Consider the following 27,607-nt stretch of genomic DNA (forward strand, 5'->3'; position numbering starts at 1 on the left):
AGTATATATGAAGTAGCTTTGCAGGAAATGAACATTAGCATTAGCATTAGCAGAGTAAAAAATATCGTTAGCATGCTTACGCCCTTCTACCAGACTACCACAGCTCGTTCGAATCAATTAGCTAGCCTCTCGCATATCATATCGTTACAAGTCACCGGCTTAAGTTCTACCTTGATGTTCACTGTCTTTCTTCTCTTAGTAAAAGATCACTGCGGCAGCCTTTCCGGTAAAAATAAACATTGCTTCGTAAGTCTGCTCAAGTCCCTTTCGGGATAGAGCTAAGTGTGCACGTACGCACGACTCGTGCGCCGAATTGACAGGCGATGGAAGATAGTAAATCGATAGAGAAACACCCCAAGTTTCAGGGGCAAGAAATTACGTAGTACTTGAGGGTCGCGATCGGCGTATCCAGTACGAGAGAGGCAGTTAGTTATCTGCACCATCTTCTCGTAGTAGTAATTGGGACAGACCACGCATTCTATTGGGCTCGCTTCTTGGGTAATAACGAATGAAATGACAGGCTAGAATAACGAATGCAAGGCGATCGTGTTCCTGAGGACCCTCTTGAGTACGTGTGCACAAGCACGAAGCTATCCATTCCAAGAAACTTGCTGAGCCGTGGCTGTGCAAGTTAGTTTGAAGAGCGACGTCGGCGCCATCGGCGAGGTCGAAACGAAAGCGACCAGCGTCACGGACCCCTTCAGCTGCACGCGACCCGGTGTGTCTGTGCAGTCAAAGGAATCAAATGTACGTAGTATCTGTTTGATTTGTTCCTACGGTTTACCGGGATCGATCGGTCGATCGTTCTACGCTCCGACTGAAACTATCTGTCAGCAACTCAGCATGCATCCAAAACCAGCACCGCTCGCCGCTCTAGTGCATGGTCTACAGCCGTATGAGATAGATATGTTCCGTCGATCCGTCCGTCAGGCGTCAGCGATAATGATGCTATCTTTCTTAGGCAAACTCCACCGCGCGATCCCAAACGGACGCCCGCTTTGCCCAGATTCTGTCTGTTTGGATAGGGCGATGGGGTTGTATCCGGGCGTATTCTGAAATGCGGTGGCCGTGCGCCCAGCGCGCGGCCGCATCCTTTGCCTCATCTTGTCCGCCTCCATTTTAAAAACAAAACAACGTTTCAAATACCAAGTCCTAGTTCAGGCCAGTGGCCCTAGTTCACGCCGGCAACACAGTCAGTGGCCGGCAACACAGCCAGCCTCCAAAATGAATAGTTTTGTTCGCCGGCAACACGGTCAGCCTCCAAAATGAATGTGTTTCTCGCCGGCACACAGCCAGCGGCCCAGCGGGCGGCACCCATGCCAACCTCCAAAAGAGAACGGACACGGCCGATCAGACGACCTAGTTCAGGCCGTCGGCGTCGAACATCTCCTTCTGCCTGGCCTCGAACCAGCTCCTTGTCTTCTCGCTCATCTTGATCAAGTCCACGCTCATGATCGCAAGGGCCACCTCCTTTGCTTTGGTTGCGGCATTGGTGACCTCGATGTCGAGCTGCCTCTGCCTGGCCTTGACAATGGCGGCCTCGATGTCGAGCTGCCTTTGCCGGGACGCCTCCTCAATGTCGATCTTCCTCTTCTTGGCCGCCTCCTCCATCTCAAGCTTCTTCCTTTGTAGCTCTAGGTATTGCTTCATTTGCTCGTCCTTACTTTGCCGCTTCTTCTCCTCCCTCACATCCTTTTGAGACATCATGCCATGCAAAGTCTCATGCAAGGCCATGGATGAGGCATCATGTATGTCGTCCATCTTGGGGTTGGTCTTGCCCCTCGGCCTCTTCAACGCCTCGCCATCTCCACCTCCGGCGAACTTGGCCGTCTTCTTGCCTTTCTTCCTTTGAAGTTCACGGTATTGATCCTTGAACTTAGGGCAATTGTTGATGATCGTCCAACAATGCGTAAGAGTGAATGGCTTGTCATTGTGCCGGGCCTTGAATGCTTCCAAAGATTAAAATGCCTACACCACATGATCAACAAGAATTGGACATGCAAACATATACAAGGGCGAAGTCTCATGGCCGTAGCAAGGAAAGGACTAGGATGAGGAGAGCATACCATGTCCCCAACGCCGAGACCACTCACGGGCCGTGCTTCAACGCTCTCAAATGTGGCGTAATACTTGTTGCACTCTTGTTGGATGAACAATCACCTCTTTTGAATCGAGGTGATTCCACGGTTGCTTGTAATTTGGTAGGGCTCAAACATCTTCCTTTCATGGAAAGTTTTGTGGACTCTCGTCCAAAAAACAAGGCCCTTTTGTTGCGCGTCCATCCTCGGATCTTGGCTAATCTCCATCCAACATTGGCAAATCAACTTGTCCTCCTCTTGTGTATATGAACCCGTGCGAATGCGCTTCCTCCTCTTTTGTGCTTCCGCTCTTTGGGTGAGCTCATCGATGAACAATGGCTCGCCACCAATATCAATGTCATTGCCTTCTTCTTCATCACCATCACCTTCGCAATAGATGTCATCGTCTTCATGCCACGAGTCACCATGGTCGTAGTCAGCACGGTCGTCGGCCTCTTCATCGGCAACGTACTGGGCACGGCCATCCTGACTTTCGGTCTCGTCGGGATCGTAGGCACGGCCATGTCCACCTTCGTAGATCACATGTTTCATGAACAAGTTGTAGAAGGGGTCGTCGACCGGTGGCGTTGGTGTTGGCATTCCGTAGAACAAGACGCGGGGGGCGGCATGGTGCCCGTAAACGCTGGCTGTGCTTGCTTTCTTTGCATCTCGACGGAGGGCCGGCCGCCGCTGCTGGACCCAGGCGTGACGTTGAGGTCGATGACGGCCGAGGGGCGCGAGATGGACGGCGCGATCACGCCAACGTCCGGCGACCCCGAGAAACGGGTCTTGCCGTTGTGCCTTGGCGGGGGAAAGCCGGGCGACATAGGCGTGGTCCGCGATGTCGGCGACTGGCAATGCGGAGGCCGGGCGACTGACGAGCCTGTGCTCGTCGGGCCGACGGCCGCTGCAGAGAAACCCGCCGGACGACAAATGCCAAGCATGAGGAGGGTGTGCGCTTTGTTGACGATGGCCTCCTTCTCCTCTACCTCGGCCTTGCGCCGAGCGGCTTCTATCGCATCGCGCTCGACGGCGAACTTGGCCGCGGCGACATTGACCTTGACGACCGCCCTTCGGTCCCTCCTCTTCGCCGATTCCTTGTCCAACTTGGCGAGCTCCTCCGGCGTGTACTCCGACCGCGGCTTCCTTGACGCCTTGGCCGCCTTCTTCTTGACCTTTCCGGGCGGGTCGACGGCCAGGCCGCCGGAATTCAGCCGGGCGTCGGCCATGGACGGGGGAGGGAGGGGGCGGCGGGACGTGGGAGGGTTTGGGGGAAATGGCGACAAATGGGGCGCGGAGGGTTTTGCTTTGTGCCACTGACAGGCGGACCAGGTGAGGACAAGCGCGCGCGTCCCGCCCGTCCGCCCGCTGTCCGTTTCACCCCAAAATCGGCACAAACTTGGGCCCGGGATGGGTCGAAAGCGGACAGAAAACAGACAAAAATCCGTTTGCTCCCGCGCGCTGGGCGTCTGGTTTGTCCGTTTTACCCCAAACGAACGCGCGGGGACAGGATGAGGTCACGCGGTGGAGTTGGCTTTAAGATGATCAACGCGTCCTACTATGGACCGTGCGTCCGTGCCATCTGGACTATCGGACAGAAATCCAAGCAGCTGCAACCAGTGGTCCTGCATTCTTAGGACCGAATGCACGTGGATATTTTGCCAGAACCTCCCGTATGTGCAGAGAGTGAGAGAGGTGGACCGAAAGAAGCAGTGCATCAAAGCTAGTCCGCTTGGAAGTCTGAGACAAGAGAGCACATTCGCGTATCTGCAGTCGTTGCGGTTGCGGGGAGGAGGGTTCATCGCTCGGTTCCAAGGGTCCGACGTATGCACATGTACGTCATAGCGTAGAACGAGGCTTAGCTACGAAGATACTGCTTGCACCGGGGCACGTCTTGTTTCAGATTACTCAGCTGGATGAATTTTCAAAAGCAGTTGATATGCTGAAGGGCAGTAGTTTTTATTTTGTTTTTTTTGCGGAGGGGCAGTAGTTTGTATTAGGTCCTAAACCAGTGGGTTTTCTCCCTTGAAAAAAAAAAAGAACCAGTGGGTTTTCGTAATGGAAACTGGGAAGGGGCAGCCCTTATTTTATTCAAGAAAAAAAAATGATGTGCCGAAGGCGTTCCTATGGTCTGGAGCTCAAATGCACCTGACATAAACAGTAAAATCAACACAAAAGAGTAAACAAAATAAAAAAAGATTTTTTTTAGCAAAAACTATTGATCAATGTTCTGCACACATGAAAATTTTCGTGAAGAAAAAACACTCCTAATGCATTGGACAGAAAAACAAAACAGGCGCTCCACAATGTTTTATCGATTTTTTTTTTGCACTATGAGCATGAGAATATTTTTTCTTCATGAAAAATTGTTGTATATGGAGCATTGGCAACAATGTAGTTGCCAAAAAAATCATAACTCTTTCAAATTTTTTACTTTTAATCTTATTTTACTGTTCTTTGATTATGTATTGTGAGCACCTGTTGTCGATGAAAATGTGAAATGGAGATTGAAATTGAGAGTGAGCACGCCTCCGAGGGATATTTCGAAAGGGGTGTTGCAAAGGATGGATTTATACATACTTGGATTATTTTGACAAGGGGACAACGAAAAGAATAAAATAATATAGGTTGGGCAAATGGAGTGTGGTCTCTCAACCAAAAGACTAGACATGGCATACATGACCTCTAGGTCATAAGCATTTGTGTCCGGGCCACCACCTATGGAATCTTCATGTATGCTAACGGTGCCGGCATGTTCGTAAACCTTGATAAGAGCGAGCTAGCGGCTATCTCCGAGATTCTGGCTTCCTTCGGCGAGGCTAGTGGATTGATCACTAACACGGGGAAGATAGATGTCTTCCAATACGCTACTAGAATATTGATCCCCTTGACATCCTTTCAATTTTCTGGCTGGGAATGCCACGTTCCTCGGGAAGTACTTTGGCCTACCGTTTGCACACCTGCCACAAAAGGAAAATAGAACTTCAACCACTCATCGACAAGATTTTGGGGCGGCTATCCGGATGGAAGGGAAAAACCTCTTGTAGCCTGGGAGAAATTCTTTGGCGAAATCGGTTCTAACAGCAATTGAAACCTACCACCTCACGACACTCCCACTCCCAAATGGCCCACCACCAAGCTGAATAAGATCACGCACAACTTCATTTGGCATGAAGATGACGTCGGGAATGTGTCTGGAGGGCACTCCCTGGACAAAAGGAAAACACTCTGCTAACCCAAAGCTCTTGGCGGGCACAACATTGTTGACCTGAAACGTTTCAGTCAGTAGCTTATGCGCTATTGGCTTTGGTTCCAATGTATTGATCCAGAACCCCGATTGGTGGGATCTCACCTTCCTTGTGTCAACTCTTACATGGAGTTATTTTGTTCTTCCACTACGTTCACCATCGGTGATGGTGCGAAGGATTTGCTTTGCATGAAAATAGGAGAGAAAAAGGACCACTCAAAACTTTCGCCTCCGAGATCACTAGTAGAAAACAGGGCTTTGGTTCGGGCCTGGCCAGCCCATTAGTCTCGGTTGAGTCATGAACCGGGACCCATGGGGGCATACGTCCCGGTTCGTGCGCCCAGGGGGCCGGCCGGGCCTCGTGGGGCATTGGTCCCGGTTCGTCTGGACCCATTTGTCTCGGTTCCAGGCACGAACCGGGACCAATGGTCCTCGCTCCTGGCCCACAGCCATTGGTCCCGGTTCGTGGCTGCAACCGGGACAGAAGGGGGCCTTTAGTCCTGGTTCCAGCCACGAACCGGGACCAATGAGTTGCCTATGTATACCCCATCGTCGCAGCAGAGCACTCCACACTGCTCTGTTTTTTCTGGCCGGCGAGGGGGGAGCTTTGTGGTGCTCTAGCTCACCTCCTATGCACATGAGGTGTTCGATGAAATGCCCGAGCCACACTAGTTAAGCTTTCTCCTCTAGAAGCTCGACCTCCAAGCTCCATTTTCCCCGAGATTTGTCTAGGTTTAGCGGTCTGTCACGTCCCGTCCCCGTCTTCACCGTTGTCGATCGCCCGCGCCGATCTCGTTACCGGCACCACCGTGGTGAGCCTCTTGTTCTTATCTTCTTTCTGAAAGAAAAAAATTCTTACTTTAGATAGATACTTGTCTAATTTTCTTACTTTTATTATTGTGTGTTATTATATAGTGCGATGGTTTTGGTATCCGCCCCCGTCGGCCCTCGTCCTGTCTATGATTCGGATGTGGTATATATTATCTTTTATAACTATTTGGTTCATTTATTGTTTATGACAATTATGCCGACCAACGTGACATAGATTTTATTTATCTAGGAGGTATGCGAACCAGAAATTCCAACCGACCCTATTGTCGAGAGGTAAAATTTAGTTGAAGAAAAAAACAATTACCTGAAGGAAAAAGTAAAAAAATTGAGGAGGAGGAGGAGATGATATTGGAGTTGCATGTTGCGGATGTCGTAGATGATCACAAGATCAAGATGGATGCAATGCGTTTGAAGATTAGAAAGATTAGAAAATATGCCATTCATACCGAGGCTTGGTATCATTATGCCGTTGGATGAATTGTTACCTTGGTTGCGATTATGATCGCGTTTGTTGTTGCATTGAAATGTTTTACATAGTTTCAATGTATGGTTTAATTAGATGCTCTGGAGAGCTATATGTTGTTCAATGAGAACTATGTATGTACTTTGGTTTTAATGTGATGATGAACTTCTATTAATTTGGTCACTTATCTATCCATGATGTTCTCTAATGGTTTTTGACACACTTAATTATATACAATGCATGCAGATGAACCGGCAATGGATGTACGGTGATAGACACACTTCCGAGTACGTTAAGGGCGTGCATAATTTTCTCGAAGTGGCTGAGGCAAACAAGCAGAATGGTTTTATGTGTTGTCCATGCCCTATATATGGGAATACGAAGTCTTACTCTGACCGGAAAATCCTTCACAGCCACCTGCTTTATAAGGGTTTCATGCCATACTATAATGTTTGGACCAAGCACAGAGAAATAGGGGTTATGATGGAAGACAACGAAGAAGAAGAGGACGATGACAACTATGTGCCCCCTGAATACGGTGATGCTGCAACGAGGGAAGCTGCTGAGATCAAGAGGAACCAGGCGATGTGCCCGATGATGATCTCCGCCGTGTCATTGTTGATGCAAGGAGACAGTGCAAAAATCAAAAGGAGATGAAGTTCGATCGCATGTTAGAGGATCACAAAAAAGGGTTGTACCCCAATTGCGAAGATGGCAACACAAAGCTCGGTACCATACTGGAATTGTTGCAGTGGAAGGCAGAGAGTGATGTGCCTGACAAAGGATTTGAGAAGCTACTGAAAATATTGAAGAAGAAGCTTCCAAAGGATAATGAATTGCCCGACAGTACGTACGCAGCAAAGAAGGTCGTATGCCCTCTAGGATTGGAGGTACAGAAGATACATGCATGCCCTAATGACTGCATCCTCTACCGCGATGTGTACGAGGATTTGAACGCATGCGTGGTATGCGGTGCATTGCGGTATAAGATCAGACGAGATGACCTTGGTGATGTTGACGGCGAGCCCCCCAGGAAGAGGGTTCCAGCCAAGGTGATGTGGTATGCTCCTATAATACCACGGTTGAAACGTCTATTCAGAAATGAATAGCATGCCAAGTTGATGCGATGGCACAGAGAGGACCGTAAGAAAGACGGGAAGTTGAGAGCACCTGCTGACGGGTCGCAGTGGAGAAAAATCGAGAGAAAGTACCGGGCTGAGTTTGCAAGTGACCCAAGGAACATATGGTTTGGTTTAAGCGCGGATGGCATTAATCCTTTCGGGGAGCAGAGCAGCAATCACAGCACCTGGCCCGTGACTCTATGTATGTATAACCTTCCTCCTTGGATGTGCATGAAGCGGAAGTTCATTATGATGCCAGTTCTCATCCAAGGCCCTAAGCAACCCGGCAACGACATTGATGTGTACCTAAGGCCATTAGTTGAAGAACTTTTACATCTGTGGAATGGAAATGGTGTACATGTGTGGGATGAGCACAAACAGGAGGAATTTAACCTGCATGCATTGCTGTTTGTAACCATCAACGATTGGCCTGCTCTCAGTAACCTTTCGGGACAGACAAACAAGGGATACCATGCATGCACACACTGTTTAGCTGACACCGAAAGTATATACCTGGAAAAATGCCGGAAGAATGTGTATCTGGGGCATCGTCGATTTCTTCCGACCAACCATCAATGTCGAAAGAAAGGCAAACATTTCAAAGGCGAGGCAGATCACCGGAAGAAGCCCGCCATGCGTACCGGTGATCACGTACTTGCTATGGTCAATGATTTACACGTAATCTTTGGAAAGGGTCCCGGCGGACTATCTGTTCTGAATGACGCTGAGGGACGCACACCCATGTGGAAGAAGAAATCTATATTTTGGGACCTACCCTACTGGAAAGACCTAGAGGTCCGCTCTTCAATCGACGTGATGCACATGACGAAGAACCTTTGCGTGAACCTGCTAGGCTTCTTGGGCGTGTATGGGAAGACAAAAGATACACCGGAGGCACGGGAGGACCTGCAATGTTTGTACGAAAAAGACGGCATGCCTCCAAAGCAGTATGAAGGTCCTGCCAGCTATGCTCTTACCAAAGAAGAGAAGGAAATCTTCTTTGAATGCCTGCTCAGTATGAAGGTCCCATCTGGCTTCTCGTCAAATATAAAGGGAATAATAAATATGCCAGAGAAAAAGTTTCAGAACCTAAAGTCTCATGACTGCCACATGATTATGACGCAACTGCTTTCGGTTGCATTGAGGGGGCTTCTACCGGAAAATGTTCGATTAGCCATTGTGAAGCTATGTGCATTCCTCAATGCAATCTCTCAGAAGGTGATCGATCCAGAAATCATACCAAGGCTAAGGAGTGATGTGGCGTAATGTCTTGTCAGTTTCGAGCTGGTGTTCCCACCATCCTTCTTCAATGTCATGACGCATGTCCTAGTTCATCTAGTCGACGAGATTGTCGTTTTGGGCCCCGTATTTTTACACAATATGTTCCCCTTTGAGAGGTTCATGGGAGTCCTAAAGAAATATGTCCGTAACCGCGCTAGGCCAGAAGGAAGCTGTAACAGCCTGGATTTTTGCCCTTTTCTTTTTTCCTTTGATTTTCTTGGATTTCCTATTTTGTTTTCCTTTTCCGTGGCTGTGTGGTTCTGAAACTTGGGAAGATCATGTCTTCCTAGGTTTTATAGTGGCTTGTCACCCTCATAATCATCCCAAGATCATGTCATTTCCATCCTTGACCTAACCCAATATTCTTTTTATTGGGAATATTTCCTTTTCTGGTAAAGGAATAACCTTTAAAACCCTAGGTTGTGAAGCAACCTATATTTCTATCACTCCTAAAATTCCCAAATAATTATCATAAATTGTTTGGGTCATATCTTCCTCAAATATGGCAAAATATATCGTTGGCCATGTTTCCCACCATGCTCAATTAATTCCTTTTCTGTTATGTCCTGAATGGCAGTTTGTGAAGCAAGTGCCATTTATCTTTGTCCAATTCAACCCAAACTTCTTGGACATCTTTTTCTGTCCAAATAATTACCTCATGCCAAAATTCAACTCAATTTGCCTACTAAATATTCCTGAGCAAATTTTCAAAGTTCCTGTCTGAGGGAAGTGATTGTGAAGGAAGTACAAGCTAGCCATATCCAAACGAGTTGCAATTTTGCAAGATCCTTCATATGATCAAATCATGACTCTCCACCAAATATGAGATCATGTAACTTATCTATGTGAGCCCAGCCCCAAATCTTAGTTTCTGGTCAGATTTTCAGTTTGTGAAACAACTATATTTTTATATTGCTTCAATTGAGCTGAAACTTTACCAGGACATGCTTCTACCTATATAAACGCGCTCCACCAAGTTTTAGCTCAATTGGTTAATCCAATTGCCCTGTGCAAATTTTCCAAGTTTCTGTCCAGAATGAAGCTTTGTGAAGCAAGTGCCACTTTGGTATTTCCAAATGGCATGAAATCTTTAAAGCAGCTTCATACCATCATATAACCCCTCTCTACCAAATTTTAGCTCATGACAATCAAGTATGTGAGTGTATCATCCAAATCCCTAATTCTGGCCAGTTTTGCACTTTCTACAGCAACCCTCATCTAAACTCCTCCTCTTAGTCTGATTTTTGGTGATCAACATCACCTTAGTGTGTGATCATCATCAGACAAACTATTTACCACGTTACCAAGCTGGTTTAACCACAGCAAGTTACAAGCACCTTCCTGTTGATTTACTTTGGATCTAAGTGCAGATCTCTTCTTTGCCCCTGGACCGATTTATTTCCTCATTTTGACTAAGGGCACGACGGTCTATCTACTGGACATGGTCGGCCCGGCCAGAACGCGCCGTTTGCACCAGTGCCCGTGGTGATCACGCTGGCATCACGCACAGTGCAAGCTCTGGCTCGGTCCGGCCACTGTGCTCGTCTCCTCCCTCCTCATCTCGACCTCCATTCATGTCCTGGAGCTCGCCCGTGCTCGACTGCATCGCCCTGCACCGCTGCTTCGTCGTGGTTCGCCTTAAATGCGCCGCTAGCGCCATGCCCGTGCTGCGTCCAGCCTCTGCCCGCCATTAAAGCTCGGTCGAGAGCTTGCTCGTGAGCTCTAGAGCTCTCCCCCGCACCTATATAAGGACCCCCGAGCCCCTCCGCACCTCACCAGCCTCTCCCCAAGCCTCCTCGACCACCAGAGTCACCCGATCTCGCCGGAGTTCGCCTCTGATCACCTCGGCCATCGCCGGTCTTCTTGATTCCGGCGAGCATAGTCCACCTCTCCACCTCCTGACCCCTCCAACGCGTTCCTCTCCTTCCCGCGGTCCTCCCCACCCCACTAGTTCGACGCTGGAGTGCCTCTGGCCGCGCCTCCCGGAGCTCAGCCGACGCCTCCACCTCTCTGCCTCCATCCCAACCAAGCCATCCGGTGCTCCTCTCTCCCTCCCGTCGCCACCAGAGCCTCCCTCTCGTCCCACTGAGCCGCCCCACCCCTTTCCCCTCGCCAGAGTGTTCCCATCACCGGCAAACCTCGTCGCCCGAGCCCTCTGTACTCCTCCTCGTCGCCGCGACCTCCCCTCCACCCCACTCCTCCCCGGCGGCCGTTTTTCTTCTGAACGGGTGCGGCATTCCTCCCCGAGCCTGTCGGTGCCCTCGCCTAGGCCGGAGGTGGCCGGAGGCAGCGGGGCCAGCGCCGGCAGCGCCCTCCCCGGCCTCCTCTTCTCTCTATCGTGAGCGAGCACGGGGGTAGGAAGAAGACGCGCGCCTGGCCCCTCCCCCTGCCCGTGGACCCCGCCGGTAAGTGGCACAAGCCGGGCCCAGGTGTTTTTAAGTGGAGACGTTTTCTTGAAAAGCGTTTTCGCAAAAGGAAAGTGTATCCTGTGAAGCTTCAGGCGGGTATACGCTTTCACTTCTCCGAAAGCGTACTCTGCTTCTGCTGCGGCCCAGAATACGTCTCCTCTATTATGAAAACGTATTTCAGCTTAGACGCTTTCTGTTTTTCCTCCCAGGGGCCTGTTTGCTGGAAAAAATTCACCGATAGGTCCCTGATCTTCTACACTTCACAACTTTTCAACCGTAACTCCGTTTGAGATGAAACCAGCGCTCACTTCTTCGTCTTATCGAGCTCTATCTTTTGGTAACATTTTCACTAGGTGGTCTCATAGTGAAAATGACCATTATGCCCTTGCCTCTAATCAGCCCCCTCCGAGAAAGAACCGTCCGACGTTTCGTTCCACGGCTTCACCACACTTCTTTCCGGAGTCTCCGTCACCCCCAGGCAAGCCACAATACCCACTTGCATGATAGTCATGCAGTAGCCATGGTTTTCAACTTTAATATTTATTAAATGATTGCTTGTTTAAAATATGGTTATCATTGTTTCGGTAATGCTTCTGGGTTAGTGCTTACTTTCTTGCTATGTTGTTATGCACCTGGTTATCATGCCCTGCTAGTTGATAGTATTCCTTTCATATGCTTATGCTTGCTAGTAGTACATGTTGATGTTGGTGATGGTCTTCGGTGCATGACTGTCGTCTGTCCCGAGTACCGTTGTTATGCATGTTCCATTGCATCCAGTTGGTTAAATGCTTGCATGATGGCATTGTTGATATGTTCTTGAATGATATTTATTGTTGATGCTAGTGGTCATGCTATGTTTCGGAGAAGTATGTACTTGTGATGTTCATGCTAGTCAGTATGCCATGCTCAGTTGGATATGATTCATTGTTGATATGATGGATAGTTATGTGGTACCCTCATGATTATGTTGATATCATGCTCATGCATTGTAATTGCATCATATTATTTTATCATGGCTCAGCATATTTGCATTCAAGTTTAACCGGATTAAATTGAACTTGAACAACTGTTGGCTGAGTCATGGTGCCACCATATCGAGCTGACCAGTGCAACCACACTTACCTTTATGGGAAGGTCCTAACTGGGTCTATTGTCGTGCCTCTCGCTGGTGCCTCCAACGAGGGAAGGTTATGGGCGTGCGGTACCCTGGCCCGGTAAGCAGACATAACCTTGTGTGCCCGTTGTTCTTGTATGGATCCTTGTCCCCGTTTGGGACCGTTTATGTTTTGCCACGACGGTGGCCGTTGGTGTCTTTGGTAGGCACGGGGCCACCCATGACTTAGCCCAAAGGGGAGTTGGTCGGAGTGGCTGGGAGAGTGTCATGGCAGTAGGACGGTTTTGTCGGAACGTCGTTGGTCCACCCGAATGGAAGTGCGAGGCCATGGGTTCCGTGCTGTGGGTACAGTGTACTAACCTCTGTAGAGTGTATACTAAATCTATCGATAGCCGTGCCGCGGATAAGGGCCCAGTTCGTGTCGGTCACACTGTGAGTCAACAGTAATAATAATAATGTGCTTAATAACAACCCCGGTTCTATGATGAGATAAGTTGGTTGTGATCCCCGGAAAGATCACCGTTTGAGACCAAGTGTTGGTCATGGTTGTGATCGCCGGAATGATCACCGTTTGGTTACGAGGTAACCCGTTGAGTCCAGAGTGGTTCCGTTTGTGATCCGTGAATGATCATCGTGGTATCGAGGATACCGAGTTGTTGGATATTCGTGATGTTGTGTGAGAATCGTGGGTAAAAATCAAGCTCCTTGTGGTCATTTAATGATTACTACGGTATTGTTTATACCAAGCTTGATTTGATCCTGAGATGCTCGTGTGATGTCCGAGGTTGGTAAGTGATGCCTGTGATGGTTACGAGGTAACCTGAGCAGAATAAATGGTGCATATAGTGTCATCATGTTGCATCCTAGTATCATCGGATTTATATGTTCATGCCATGATCATATTGTTCTAGCGATATCATGTTCGTGTTGTTCATGCCATGTTATCCTGATGATCTCATGATAATTCCTGCTTACCTGTAATTGCCATGTTGTTGTTTGTCTTGAATACTTCTGGTTATTGTGAGCTTGCAAGTACATTCAATGTACTGACCTGGCGTGTCATGCCAGTTTGCAGGTCGTGCCTCGATTGCTTGCTTGTTTGGTGTGGTTCCTGTGTGCGCGAGCTAGGATAAGCGTTCCAGCCAGAGTCCCTACGGATTGGAGTCCATCATCGTCGTTCGTTGTTCCGCTGCCAGTAGTTGTTCCGCTGGCTCGACTTGTTCTGCTACTTGCATAGAGCAAATGAGGATGGCGTAGTGTCGGCGTGCTGATGTTATTCATTGTAATATCGGAGACCTTGTATTCATATGCGTGTAATAATAGAAAGCTGGTTTGTTCTATGCTAAGCAGTGCCGTATTCCAGAAGACTTCTCCTCGATCTCTGGGCTGGAATACGGAGCGTTCCGATTTCTCTGAGCCGGGGTGCCACAGAAGCATCTCCATGGGCCATCAAACAGAGGATGTCATTGGGTTTTGTGTTGACTTCATTCCTGGCCTTAAGAAGATTGGTCTCCCTCAGTCGCGGTATGAGGGGAGACTGACTGGAAAAGGCACGCTAGGAGGGGACTCAATAGTATGCAGGGACGGGCATTCTTGGTCTCAAGCACACTACATAGTTCTACAGAACTCTACCTTGGTGACCCCGTATGTCGATGAACACAAGAACAGTCTGCGCTCCAAACACCCGGAGCAGTGTGACGACTGGATTACATGTGAACACATCAGGACTTTCGGCAGTTGGTTGGAAACACGTCTCAGAGGTGACAATACTGTTTGTGATGAGTTGTACTCGTTGTCCAGGGGGCCATCTTTGACTGTATTGACTTATAAAGGATACGAGATAAATGGGAATACATTTTACACGATCTCCCAAGATCAAAAGTGCACCAACCTAAACAGCGGTGTCCGCTTTGATGCAGCAACCAAGAGGGGAAAGGACACATATTATGGTTACATAGTGGACATATGGGAACTTGACTACGGACATGATTTTAAGGTCCCTTCGTTTAAGTGCAAATGGGCAATCTGTCAGGAGGCGGGGTACAGGTAGACCCACAGTACGGAATGACAACAGTGGATCTGAACAATCTTGGGTACACAGACAAACCATTCGTCCTAGCCAATGATGTGGCGCAGGTTTTCTATGTGAAGGACATGTCTACCAAACCGAGAAAAAGAAAAGACAAGGAAGCGAACACATCATAGGATGAGCCAAAGCGCTACATAGTTCTTTCAGGAAAAAGAGACATCGTGGGAGTGGAGGGCAAGACAGACATGTTCGAAGATTATTAAAAGTTTCATCAAATTCCTCCCTTGAAAGTCAAGGCTGGCCCAAGCACCCTGTTAAACGATGAAGATTATCCATGGTTACGGCGCAATAAGCAAAGGACATAAGTGAAGAAAAAGTGAAGACTTTCTCTCCACGACTATTATGATGATGCCTTTGATCTAGAATATCCATGTAACAAACGAGTTTCCGTATGAAACCCTGATACTTCGAAAGAGTTTGTCCGTTTTGTACACGAAGTGCATCTAGTTTTTGTCGTAACCCTCTCAACTTTTTAGAACATGCTATGTGGGTGAAATGATGATACCATGCCAACTTTCAACCTTTTAAGAGTTCATTTGTAATGCATGAAAAATACCATGCCAATTTTCAACCTCTTCAAAGTTCATCTGAAATGCTTTTCAATTTCAGGGTCATTTAGCTCAAAGAATGAACTAATATAAAAAAGAATGAACTAGAAAACTTTTATGAAACTCTAATAGCAAAAATAATAAACTAAAAGAATGAACTAGAAAACTTTAATGAAACTCTAATAGAAAAAAGAATGAAGTAGAAAACTTTAATGAAACTCTAATAGCTAAAGGCTTCAACTAAAAAGCTTTTATAAACCTCTAGTATTATTGAAACCAAAATTGTATAAAATTTATGCAACTAAATTATCAAAGTATTTTTTGTTCAAAACATTAAAAGCAAAAAGAATTTTCATAAAATAAATCAAAAAAGCAAAAAAGAAAATAAAATAAATAAGTAGAAACAAAATAAAATAAATAAGTAGAAACAAAATAAACTTTAATAAATAAGTAGAAAAGTAAATAAAATTTAATAAAATAAATAAGTAGAAACAAAATAAAATAAAATAAAATAAAAATAAATAAGTAGAAACAAAATAAACTTTAATAAAGTAAAATAATAAACTTTAATAAAATAAATAAAAATAGCAACAGTAAGTGTTTTGTTATAAGTAGAAACAAAATAAAATAAATAAAGCAACAAAGAAAACAAAAAAATAAAAAAGTTCCACCTACTGGGACACCACGGCCTGAATATGACTAGAAACCCAACCATGGGCCAGGATTCAGGCCCGCAGCAGGCTCAGTAGGCCCACAGGCACATAGTGACAAATTAGGCCCGAAAGCCTGCGGTTGAGAGGAGCTCGAGAGGGCGGGCGCAGCAGCGCTTATAAACCACTCTCGAGCTCTCTCAACTAGCGAGGTGGGACTAAACATCCCACCGTACAGCGCCAGCACAAGGCCTTTAGTCCTGGTTGGTGCCACCAACCGGGACGAAAGTGTAAGTGCATCTAGTGCCCCTTAGTGATTTTGGTGTATTGAAGACTTATAGGTTAAGGGACTAATGTGTTTATGAGTGTACACAGGTCTATAAGTCTATGGGGAGTTTGATATTTACAGAGAAAGTCGACCCCTAAAAATGAAGTTCTTCTACTGAAGACTTTGAATTTCTGAAGACTTTCTGAAGACTTTGAAAGTGAAGAAATTGGTGTGACCCTGAAGACTTGGTATTCGTTTGAGGAACATGAAGCGTGAAGACTTTTGTTTTCGTAGTTTCATTTTCTCTTTCTTGAGTCATAGGAAACACCGTACTGTTAAAGGGGGTCGAGGAAATACTAAGGAAAATTTTCCATGTGATGCTCAACTCAAAATCCTACACCTACCAATCCCTTCGAGTGAAGCCATTGGAAATCTCATACAGTCCAGTCATATTCTTCAGTGACAGAGACTAAGTTCTTCTGGTCTTTGAGGAATTTATTCTGACTGAGGAGTTAGGAATTCGCCAGTGCGGATTGCCTACACAGTGAGGAACATGATAGCCCTGAGGAATTTGATACTCAAATTTCCGACCGTTGTTGTGCTATGCGCCAGCTGTCCCAAAATATCTACCCAACTAACGGTCATATCATTGAAGGGCATTTATGTCTTATCATGACGGGCTGCTCCCTAGGCTATAAATAGCCGCCCCCTACAACCACTAGCTGGTTGGCTGCTCCAAGAGAAACTGACACTTGTCATTTGAGAGCATCCCATCCTCCGAGGACTTTGAGCGAAAATCATCAAGTGAGGAAAACCCAAACCCAAACACCTACAAACCCAAAGTGATTGAGCATCACTGAAGAGATTGATCCTGCGTGGATCCGACGCTTGTTACCTTTGAAGACTGTGCTACTTCCAGACGGTTAGGCGTCATGGTCTAGAGCATCCAAGAGGAATTGTGGATCGCCGAGTGACCGAGTTTGTGAAGGTTCGGAACTCACCTGAAGACTTACCACGAGTGATTGGGCGAGGTCTGTGTGACCTTAGCTCAAGGAGAATATGGTGAGGACTGTGTGTCCGGGACTGTGTGTCCGGGACTGTGTGTCCTCAGGTATAAATACCTAGCCGCTCCAACCAGACGTACAACTGAGACAGCAGTTGGAATTGGTCTACCAAATCATTGTCTTCACCAAGCTTACTGGTTCTATTTCCTCAACTCTTTCATTTCCTCATAACTGTGTTGTGCACTTGTTCATATCTGTGTTTGAAGACTTTGACTGAAGACTTTCTCAATTTCCTCAGTTCAATTTCTTCAGTCTGTTTGTCTTTATCTTGTGCTATCCTGTGTTTACGCTTCTGTACTCTGTGCTTGTCTTCATTTCATCATGATGACCATGGTTGTGTTCTGCTATGCATACTTTTGAGTACTTATTCCACTGCAAGTAGTTCTTCTCCAAGGAATTTCCTCACTGGCAAATTCCTCAGTGAAGAATTCATAAAAATCGCCTATTCACCCCCCCTCTAGTCGATATAACGCACTTTCAATTGGTATCAGAGCAAGGTACTCCCTTGTTCTGTGTGATTTTGGTTTAACCGCCTGGAGTTTTAGTTATGTCGACCGCAGGTATGATCAAGGTCTCTGCTGGGTGTCCTACCTTCGATGGGACGGACTACCCCTACTGGAAGAACAAGATGCGAATGCATCTTGAGGCAATTGATAACGATCTCTGGTATGTTGTGGAAAATGGTGTTCCCTCTGTCTCACCCTCACTGAACGCTACCGATGTGAAGAGATTCAAGCAACTCGATTCTCAAGCGAAGAATACCATATGTGGCCATCTGAGCAAAGGACAGTATGGAAGAGTGAGTGCTTTGGAAACTGCTAAGCTTATCTGGGATAGGCTGTCCAATGTAAATGAAGGAGTCTCAACTCAGCATGACTCTCGAGTTGATGTTCTTCGCAATCTCTTCAACCGCTTCAAAAGACTCGACAATGAAAATGTTCAACAAACCTTCGATCGTCTCACTGACATCTCAAATGAGCTTCAAGCGCTTGGTGCCACTGACATCACCGACCATGAGGTGGTGAAGAAATTGTTGAGATCGCTTGATTCCTCATTTGATACTCTGGCATTGATGATACAAGAACGTGCTGATTACAAGTCACTTGATCCCGCTGATATCCTCGAGAGGCTAAATACTCATGAGTTCCAGCTTGCTGAAAAGAGAGATCTCTATGGTTCGAGCTATGGCAGATCACGTGCACTAAAGGCCAAGGCAGTTTCTGAGTCTGAAGATGAAGACTCTGACAGCAGCCTTGGTGATCCTGAAGAACTGAGCCATGATCTAGCATTGCTCGTGACGAAATTCCAGAAGTTCTCAAGACGTGGTCGCTTTGGAAGACCCTCAAGGAGCAATGATTCCTCATCCAGTGACTACAAGAAGAGGCTTTGTCACAAATGCAAGAAACCCGGACACTACATTCAAGATTGTCCTCAGTGGGAAAAGGAATCAAAGAAAAAGAAATACAAGGATTACAGTTCTGATGATGCGAAGAAAAAGAAGAAATCCTCAAAATCTTCATCATCAAAATCCTCAAAGTCTTCATCTCACAAGAAGAGTAGCTCCAAGAAGGCTCGGGCATTCATTGGCAAGGAAATGGACTATGAGGCTAAATCAGAAGAAAATGAGGAAGAGGAGGCATCTGAGGGTTCCGAATCCGGTGTGGCGAGCCTAGCCCTCACTACTTTATTCGTCAGCAAGTCTATCTTCAACACTGAAGAAAATGACCTCACCAACAAGGCTGATGAAGGCAATGATGACTACGCTCCCACCTATTGCTTCATGGCAAAGGGTGCCAAGGTACTCAAATATACCTCCTCTGAATCAAGTGAGAATGAATCTGATGAAAACCTTAAGCCCAGCTATTCTAAACTTGCTAAGATTGCTGTGAAACAACAAAGGGCTTTTGAAAAGGTTCAAAACATGCTAGACAAAAGTGATGATATGTTGGGTGAAGAAATGGATCGCACTAAAACCTTGACTGAAAATCTTCAGAGACTTCAGACTAGGTTTGACAACCTTCAAGGTCATCATAACACTCTCTTGTCTGATCATGTGAAGCTTTCTTATGAATTTCTTCAAAGAAAGCAAGATCTTGAGAAGCTAAGAGTGAGTTATGAAGATCTTCAAAAGGAGCGCGATTCATTACTTGCTCAACAAATCAGCACTGCTCAGGAAGAATTTGTTCCTCCATGTTTGAAATGCATTGAACGTGAATCTGCTAATTCTTCACCTGAATGTTCAAATGCTTCTAATGCTACAAATTCTTCAACTGTCTCTGCTATCACTAATTCCTCATCTGAGGACATTGCTAGTATCACTGACGATGCAGGGCTGAAGAAATTGTACATGACAGGCATGTACAAAAGCCTCAAAGGGCATCAGACTCTTTGTGATGTGCTTAAAAAGCAGATCCTCAACAGGAACCCTAGGAAAGAGGGTATTGCCTTTGAGAGGAAACTCAATGCTGATGGTACATATTGGAAGCCTGAGCAGTACCCCAAAACCTCATGGGTTGCTGCAAAGGGACCTCCAGTTGATCCATCTAATTTATCTGGCTTTACATGTGAATCTTCTCATTCTTCTAATGAGTCATTTGACTCCAACTATAAACTGTTTAAAAATCAGAATGGTGAAGTATTTGCTAGATATGTTGGCACTAACTGCAGGAACGGTTCTCCTATGAAGAAAATCTGGGTTCCCAAAAGGTGCCTTGAAAGTCTTCAGGTGAATGTCCTCATGACACCACCTGTGAAGAATAGGAACCCCAGATCAAATTCTTCATACGGACCAAATTCTTCATATGGATCCAAGTCCTCATACGGATCGAATTCCTCACGTGGATCATATTCCTCAAAAGGATCAAAGTCCTCATATGAACTTCATCGTGCTAACAACTCTGTTTCGCAGGGAAGAGCTAAGGGCTATGAATATGAGCATTATTCTTCTAATCATTATGTTCATAAGTCTTCGAAGAATTTCTCTGCTTATTCATATGCTTACCCTAACTCCTCTTATGTGAAATGAAATGGATTGGCTTCTATGCCACCTTTCTCGTATGGAGCTCGCAGAGTGATGAACTCTTTGCCACCCCTTCAGATGTGGGTGGTGAAGAAAAAAAACTAATCTTTTATGCAGGGTCAGGTCTCCAGACGTACTTAAACGTGTGAAGAATTTGCTGGAGACCTGAAAAAGTGCCTGAAAGGACGCAGGCTAATCATGAAGAAATGAACTTTCATTTCTCACGTCCTCATATTGTTTTAACTGTTGCATTGCTTGATGAAATTGGTCTGATGAATTGTGATGTCATATTCTTCACATATGAAGTATATGAAGTTCGTAAGCTGCACTAATTCATCTGCAGGATGATCAACCCAAAGCCACTGAGTGGGTCGTCGATAGTGGATGTACAAATCACATGACTGGTGACAAGAATCTATTGATGGATGCTCCCTTATCACCATCGCATCTGAAGCATATCATCTTCGCTGACAAAGGCAAAAGTCAGGTATTAGGCCTAGGTAAGGTTGCGATCACAAAGGATCGACACATGGACAAAGTCATGCTTGTCGAGTCCTTAGGATACAACCTCATGTCTGTCTCAATGCTTTGTGATCTTGATATGGTTGTTGTCTTTGGCAAGTATCGTTGTGTTGTGGTTATGGAAGCTGACAATTCCAAAGTCTTCGAAGGCTTTAGGAGAGGAGACTTGTATATTGTTGATTTCTCTACAGGACCGCAACCAGCCGTGTGCCTACTTGCAAAAGCTTCAGAAGGCTGGCTATGGCATCGACGACTTGGTCATGCAGGCATGAGGAATTTGCACATGCTTGCGAAGAAGAAGCACGTCATTGGCATTGAGAATGTCAAATTCCTCAAGGATCACTTATGCGGTGCCTGTGAAGCTGGAAAGATGACCAAGGCTAAGCATCCAGCGAAGACTATCATGACCACTACTCGACCATTTGAATTGCTTCATATGGATCTCTTCGGTCCTAACCATTACTCAGCAGTCACAAATGACGCATCTCTCTATGGCTTTGTTATTGTTGATGATTACTCTCGTTACACATGGGTACATATTGTCACTTACAAACATGAAGTGCAGGAAGTCTTCAAACGATTTTCCTCGAGGGCTTCAACCAACTTTGGTGTGAAGATCAAGCACATCAGAAGTGACAATGGAACTGACTTCAAGAATTCTGGTCTTGATGACTATCTTGATGAACTTGGTATTACTCATGAGTTATCTGCTCCTTACACTCCTCAGCAGAATGGCATCGTGGAGCGCAAGAACAGAACTCTCGTTGAGATGGCACGCACTATGCTTGATGAGTACAAGACGCCTCGTCACTTCTGGATTGAGGCAATTTATACTGCGTGCCACATCATCAACAGGGTATATCTTCACAAATTCTTCAAGAAGACTGCCTATGAACTCCTCACTGACAAGAAACCCAATGTGAGTTATTCCAAAGTCTTCGGTGCTAAATGTTGGATTAGAGATCCTCATCACAATGCTAAATTCGCACCGAAAGCACATGAAGGTTTTATGCTTGGTTACGGAAAGGACTCGCACACCCACAGAGTCTTCAACAACGTTCTTCACAAGGTTGTTGAAACTGTAGATGTGCGGTTCGATGAAACTAATGGCCCGCAAAGAGAGCACCTACCCTCTATGATAGATGAACCAGCACCTGAGGAAACTATCAAGTTCAAGACTACTGAGGATGTCATTCCTACCGAAGAATCTGTTGAAGAATTCATTCTAGAACGTGAAGAACGTCGAGCTAATGCACCTGAAGAAAATGCTGAAGAAAATGGTGCTGAAGAAAATGCTGATCAAATTCCTCGACGACAACCTACTCATCCTCGCGTTGCAAAAGAAGTGCAAGTTGAAAAGATCATCAATGACATTGAAGCACCAGGTCCTCTCACACGCTCAAAAACTTCACATTTATCTAACGTTTCTGGGCACTATGCCTTTGTCTCTATTACAGAGCCCACTAAGGTAGATGAAGCATTTTTGGAGCCTGAGTGGATTTAGGCCATGCAAGAAGAATTACATCAGTTCGAACTCAACAACGTCTGGGAACTGGTTAAACGTCCAGATCCTAGCAAGCACAATATCATTGGCACAAAGTGAATCTACCGCAACAAGCAAGATGAAAATGGCCTTGTGGTGAGGAATAAGGCACGGCTTGTAGCTCAAGGCTACACACGGGTTGAAGGAATTGATTTCGATGAAACTTTTGCACCTGTTGCCAGACTTGAAGCTATTCGCATATTACTTGCTTATGCTAACCATCATGATATCACTTTATATCAAATGGATGTGAAAAGTGCATTCCTCAATGGTAAGCTTGAGGAAGAAGTATATGTTGCTCAACCCCCAGGTTTTGAAGATCCAAAGCATCCTGACAAAGTCTTCAGACTCAATAAGGCCCTCTATGGCCTCAAGCAGGCCCCTCGGGCATGGTATGATAATTTGAAGGAATTCCTCATGAAGAAAGGCTTCAAACCCGGTTCACTCGACCCTACTCTTTTCACTAAATCTTATGATGGTGAATTGTTTGTGTGCCAAATATATGTTGATGATATTATCTTTGGTTGTACTAACCAACGTTATAGTGATGAATTTGCCTATATGATGAGTGAAGAATATCAAATGTCTATGATGGGAGAATTGAAATTCTTCTTAGGTCTTCAAATTCGTCAACAGCGCAATGGCATATTCATATCTCAGGAGAAATACCTCAAGGATGTACTGAGTAAATTCGGCATGCAAGATTGCAAAGGCGTCAAAATTCCGATGCCCACAAATGGCCATCTGTGCACTGATGAAAATGGTATTGACTTCGATCAAAAGGTATACCGCTCCATGATTGGTTCTTTATTGTATTTATGTGCATCTAGGCCAGATATTATGCTTAGTGTTTGCATGTGTGCCCGATTTCAAGCTACACCGAAGGAATCACACCATAAGGTCGTGAAACATATTCTTCGATATCTAGCTCACACACCAACACTTGGATTATGGTACCCCAAGGGCTCGGCTTTTGATCTCATTGGATATTCTGACTCTGACTATGCTGGTGATCGTGTGGACCGCAAGTCAACATCTGGTACATGTCATTTCCTTGGACGATCTTTGGTCTGTTGGTCCTCGAAGAAACAGAACTGCGTATCACTGTCTACTGCTGAAGCTGAGTACATTGTTGCTGGTTCTTGCTGTGCTCAATTGCTGTAGATGAAGCAAACTCTCAAGGACTATGGCGTCAACGTGAAGAATGTGCCTCTCTTCTGTGACAATGAGAGTGCCATCAAGATTGCTCACAACCCAGTTCAGCACTCAAAGACAAAGCACATTCAGATTCGTCATCATTTTCTTCGCGATCATGTGTTGAAGGGCGACATTTCTATTGAGCATGTGAAGACTGAAGAACAGCTAGCCGATATCTTTACTAAGCCCTTGGATGAGAAGAGATTTAGCAAGTTGCAGTCTGAGCTAAATATCCTAGAATCTTCGAATGTTCTTTGAAAAGGACACTCATCCTAACACTTATGTAAAATTGATGACTTAGATGTGCAACACATGAAGAAACGTTTTTCTTCAATCAATGAAGAATAACACTCTAAGTGTGAAGAAATTAACGAAGAAGTTTGATTCTTGGAACCCTATGACAATTGTACGCGGTGTGTGAAATCATCATTTTTATACGGTGGGTCACGCCACCACCAAAAGTTGAAAACCTTCAATTTGAGTTTTTCCTCAGTTTTGAAATTCCTCAGTTGTTCATGTTCTTCAACTTTGCAAAATCTTCACTGTTTCCGTCGTTTTTCTTCATTGGCTATATGTGTGTGTGTGTGTGTGTGTGTGTGTGTGTGTGTGTGTGTGTGTGTGTGTTTATGTCCTCTACAGCATTCACTTATGGCTAATTCTTCAAGTTGCGTTTTTCTGCTAAGTGAATGTGATCGGACCCTTCCCCTCTATGCTATACTCAACCAAATCTATTCACAAATTCTTCATGTGCATTTTATTTGAAACTCGTTCAAAATCTTCACTGTGCCCTTGTCAACTGAAGAATTTGCGAATGTAACTTTTAACTTATCTTATCCAAATTTTCGGCGTTGCCGCTCAAACCGTTCCGCATCCCACGAAATACTTATCTATTCACCCCCGATCTAACACGATCTCCACTTCTCAGTACGTGGGTGACACATGTCAAGTGAATGAGAAGGGTCAGGGGGCACGTTCGTCCAAAATCTTCGGGCGAACAGTTTTTCACCGTGGCTATAAATACCCCCTCTTCCCTTCCTCACTTCCTTTACTCCGCTCGACCTCTCTCCAGCTCGAGCTTCTCAAACCCTAGTGCCGCCGCTACTTCATCGTCGCCGGTGAGGAAGAGCTTCACTGCCTCGACCTCGTCGCCGTCGTACTCGCGCCGGCCGCGGAAATCTTCACTCCGCCGCCGCCGTAGCCGTCTTCCTCCGCCGAGTTAGGGCGTGGAAGATCTGCACAGACGGACTTCTCATCTCTACCTCACAGTTCGTCGTGTTCTTCGTCCAGGGTAATTAAAAGTTACTTTTACTGCCCTCTTTGGTGTTTATTCTTCAATTTTTTCACACACTAAACACCTCACATGTCATCTGTTCTTGATTCGTTTCTCTAAGCATCATTTTTCTTCAAGATTCCTCAATTGTGTGGATCTTCGATCTATACAACTCTAGAACCTAAGACAAAGAACGCTTAGTGAAATTCTTCAAGACTCATCTGGTCAAATTCCTCAAACTTGTTCTTTTTGAAAAACCTTCTGAGAACGCATATGACCTCTCCAAATTCCTCACAACTATACTTTGTTCACAGGTACTCATGTCCGCTGCTGAATCACTAGGTTCTCATCAACTTATCTCATTTGCAGCGTTCCTCGAAGAAAAGTTGCATACTTCTTCAGAGAGTTCAATTGTTCAAATTCCTCAACTGAAGAAAATGGCTGATGGAAAGAAGCCACAGAAAGGAGGAAAGAGGCCTGAAATCAATACTGCCTTTGAAATCCCTGAGGACATTTATGCTGGGTACTGCACACCCCCTGAGGAAGATAAAAATCAGCGCAAGGTGCGCATTCAGAGGATAGAGAGGAGATGGGCAAAAGAGTGGAGGGAGTACAGGTATGTGACTCCAAAATACATCAAGAAATTCGTTGTTACTCCTCCATGCTCAAGACCACCATTGGCACCTGGCCAAGAAGCAGATCCCACTAGCATCAAGCGCGGTGAGGATTTTCCTGAAGAATGGACCAAGCGCCAGGCCAAGTTGGCCAAACAAGCAAAAGATGCAGTGAGGAAATTCAACGAGGACTCTGCTGCTACTGCTGCCTCTGCTGAGGCCTCTGCTGTCAAGCCGAAGAAATCCATGGCAAAGAAGCCTGCGCATAAGCCAAGTGCCTCAGCTAAGCCCTCACGGCCAATTCCTCACGCTGCTCCTGCCCCTCCAAAGTCCTCAGCTGCTCCGACCAAATCCTCAGCACATGTGCATCTTGCCACGTGCCAAAGGACTACAAGCTACTCTATTGCCTCAGGAGTTTCAGCTAGTTCCTCAACTGCACCAAATTCTTCAACATGACCCTCTCTGCTGAAGACTAAGACCACTCTTGGACGAGGCTCTCGCCCAAGTCCTCACAAGAAGCAGGTCGCCTTCCAAGTGCCGTCTGAAGAAGACGAAGCTAATGATGAAGAACTTGCTGAAATCATCAGAGATAGGCAAGTCAGGGCCGCTAGAGCCAAGGGCACAAATGTGCCTCTGCTTCTGGATCCAAAGTTGATCCTCGACTACATTGATCTCTGGCACAAGGACCCAAACACTCCTATGCCTGACTTCAAGCTGACTCCTGGTCAAAGTCATATGCTGACTGCCTTCATCCAAGAAGAGAAATGGAAATTTGAGAAGGCCAGGCAGCTCAAGAAAGCACAGTACAGGAAGGAGAAATTCCTGAAGAACAACGTTGTCTCTATGACAACTAATGAACTTGTGAAGATCCAGTCTGAGATCAAAACCCTCAGCAATGATTTCAATGCTTACTATGCTGATTGGAAACAAGCCAAGGTCAGGTTTGTTAAATAGACAAAGATGTTCACCTCCAATGTTGCAGCCCCATCGCAACAAGAAATTCCTCAGGCTGAAGCATCTGCTCAGCCCACTGAAGAACATGCCAGCACCACTTATGACAATCAGGCTGCTGAAGAAAATGTGAATTCCAGGGCTGATGAATGCATTCCAGCCGCTGATGAAATTGCCAGGGCATCCACTATTGGTGCGCCTGAAGAAAATGAAGAAGTCAGGGCAACTGCATCAGTTGTGCCTGAAGAAAATCAACCACATTCCTCTGCTCCTCCTGCGCCTACCCCAACTCCGATTCTTTCATCTGCATCCGATGTGAAGAAGACCAAGGCTACAGAGCATGCAGCAGTGAAGAAAAGGAAAGCATCAGCTCCTTCAGATTCTTCAACATCGAAGAAGATGAAGAAATTGACAAGCTCATTTGCTAATCCAATTGATGTTGTTCCAGTTTCCTCCATGCCATCAACGGAAATCATCCCTTTTGATGAAGAATATGTGATCCCTAGCGGATCTAATGAAGAAAATCCTTCTGCTGCTTCGTCAGAGCAGATGGATGAAGAAATTGAAGTGGATAAAATCCCTTCAACCCCCACAGTTTCCTCGCCTATGCCTCAGTTTACTGCTGAAGAGGCCGGCGTTGAAGAAATGGAAGATGAAGATGTGGACATTGGTTGTACCACACCAGTGATGAATGATGACTTCTGGGAAAGTCAGCACCCCAACTCTCCACTCTTCACTCCATTGCAACAAATTCCTCAGTCCCCGGCAACAACAGTTCAAATGGGATCTGATGAAGCTCATGAACAAGTTCCAGCCACTAGTGCTGAAGAAAATGAAAATGAAGAATTGAAGACCCAGACTGCCACTGAAGAGGAACCAGAAATTCCTCAGCCTGAAGAACCTGAGATTGCGATTCCTGAGGTTGTCATGCAACTGACTGACACTCCTCTGCCCAAGCCAAAGGATCCATTCTCAAGGAAGTAAAAATTCAAGGCTAATGATTTCTTCGGCGAGCACGTATTCTTCACTGACTACAACCCCTATGACTCTGGTCGCATTAGGAAGAGGCGTTTCTGGACTGCCAGCCAGGCAAATTTTTATTCCTCGGTGTTGTTCAACAAAGACAAAGTCTTCGATCATGAGCACATTCCTCACGTGGATATGGAATCTCTGCCATGCTTCGGGCCAGTCCTCAGTGTTCTTTACGACGCGGGACTGTTAAATTTCTGCACTGATATATGTGATTGGCATGAAGAGCTCATTCTTCAATTTTATGCAACTCTGCACATCACCGGAGACTCTGAAGGTGTGAATTCATGGGTGCTGGAC

At 45.9% G+C, this 27,607-nt stretch overlaps 1 pseudogene; it reads right to left on the bottom strand.

Annotated features, from left to right (window-relative positions):
* Positions 1-1,359: 1,359 nt before the first annotated feature.
* Positions 1,360-10,681, bottom strand: LOC123497239 (uncharacterized; annotated as a pseudogene).
* Between the last annotated feature and the right edge of the window lie 16,926 nt (positions 10,682-27,607).

Source organism: Aegilops tauschii, chromosome 2 (genome assembly GCF_002575655.3).
Source record: "Aegilops tauschii subsp. strangulata cultivar AL8/78 chromosome 2, Aet v6.0, whole genome shotgun sequence".
Classification (NCBI taxonomy): Eukaryota; Viridiplantae; Streptophyta; class Magnoliopsida; order Poales; family Poaceae; genus Aegilops; species Aegilops tauschii.